Consider the following 1999-nt stretch of genomic DNA (forward strand, 5'->3'; position numbering starts at 1 on the left):
CTCAGAGTAGCAAGAGGCAAACCCCAATGAAAAAAAGTGAATTTAAGTGTCTGGTTACATTACAGTGACATCAGCTCACTAGCCAAACAAATTCACATAACTAAAATTAGAATATATATGGGAAGAAATCACCCAAGAACATGTATAAGGAACTAGTGGCATAATTATGGTCATTTATTAAAAACAAACTTGCAGAGCAAGGAACCAGACTTCTATAGCACAGAATGTCATGTGTTGTTTAGGAATATTTTATCACTAATTGATTGACCAGGATCACAATACATATTAGCCTTGTCTTCTGCAGGTACATTATCTGCCCTTAACAGTTGTTGAGTAGAAGTCAGAATGCAAATGAATATGTCTAAATATTTAAAAGTTATAAAACAAGCTGCTGCTGCTGTTTAGTCGCTTCAGTCATGTCTGACAATGAGGGACCTTGTGGATTCCAGCCTGCCAGTCTCCTCTGTTCATGGAATTCTCCAGGCAAGAATACTTGAGTGGATTGCCATATCAACCTGGGTCTCCTGCATTGCAGGCAGATTCTTTAGTGCTGAGTCATCAGGGAAACTCTAAATAAAGAGAACATGCATTAAACAAAATATAGACTAGTTACTACTTTGAAAGATGAACATCCATAATAACCTGGAAGAACAGGTCCAAAGCTGTGGGACTTCTTGGAGATCCTTGCTATATTATGGAGGCCAAGGAGAGCTGTTCCACAACATACCTTTTGTGCTTTCTGCCTCAGCTCTAGCACTATAAGAACCCTCACCCCCATCCATTTGTTTATCAGAGTCCACACTTCTAAGTTCTTTCTTTGTCTCCAGACAGCAAAAAGTAACCTATTGGGCCTACTGTTGTAGCTGGTTGTGGGATGATCCTTCCTCTGCAAAATCAACATGGAGAAGAGAAATTTTCATGACCTGTAAATGAACTTAAAACCATTTGGGCAGGAAATATGGAGTGCAGGCAGGACACATGCTAGAAGTTAGGGCATGACCCCTGACCCATGCAGACTTCCTGCCCCTTGAATAGGAGTAGCTGAAAACAACAGGACTAGGACAGATAACCTCTTGTTTAGTATGCTGGTGGTTGTTTCAGGTGAGAAAAGACAAATAATTTTAAATTCTATTTTTGCCATCATATAAACTGAACTCAAAGCCAACAACTTTAACTGGAGCTCACTGATGGATTTCTCTGTGAGAAGCTGTTTGAGGGCCATGACCCTATGGACAGGATGACCATTCACTATGCCTCCTTTCCTTTACACCTATTAAACCACCATGGTCTTGCTTTTGTAGCAGCTCAGCTATTAATCTAGCATCATTGAATTTTTAATTGTCAAAACTAAGAGATATTTCTCAGAACTTACCTCACCAGCAATAACAGTGTTTCTGATAGTCTGTTAATAAATTAGATTTTCCCGCTTTCTGTAAGAGTAGACACATTTTGCAAACTGGCCACCTGACCTATTTTATTCTCTTGGGAGAGTGATGTAACCCAAGCAGAGCCAATCAGGGTCCTTTTCCAGAATTTATATCAATGCTGTGAGAGAGAAAGTCCTGTTCTTCCTCTTACTCTGGAATAAAAGATGAGCCTCGAACTGCCTGGAAGATTAAAAGAGAATTGAGAGAGAGAGGAAGCAGAGAAATAAAGAGAGAGAAAGTAATTCTTAATAATGTCTTAAAACTCTGGAGACAGCCATGACTGTCAGCCATCACCTAGACATTCCATGAATAGGAAAGGATAAATTCACTTATCCAGATATTAATTTATTTAAATGGTTTGAGTTAGGTTTATGTCATTCAAAGAAAAATTTTTCTGTCATGTGGTATATGGCATTGTTGAATATCTCCTTTGTTTTTAATTATCCTTTTCCTAAGTTTCCAAGAAATGTCTCTCCAGTTTCCTCTACTGCATTTTTAATACTAAATTTATCTGCTTTTTTTAATCTGTTCCTTGAATGTGGATATATCTCAGCACTTGTTGTTTTCATTCT

Source organism: Capricornis sumatraensis, chromosome 12 (genome assembly GCF_032405125.1).
Source record: "Capricornis sumatraensis isolate serow.1 chromosome 12, serow.2, whole genome shotgun sequence".
NCBI lineage: Eukaryota > Metazoa > Chordata > Mammalia > Artiodactyla > Bovidae > Capricornis > Capricornis sumatraensis.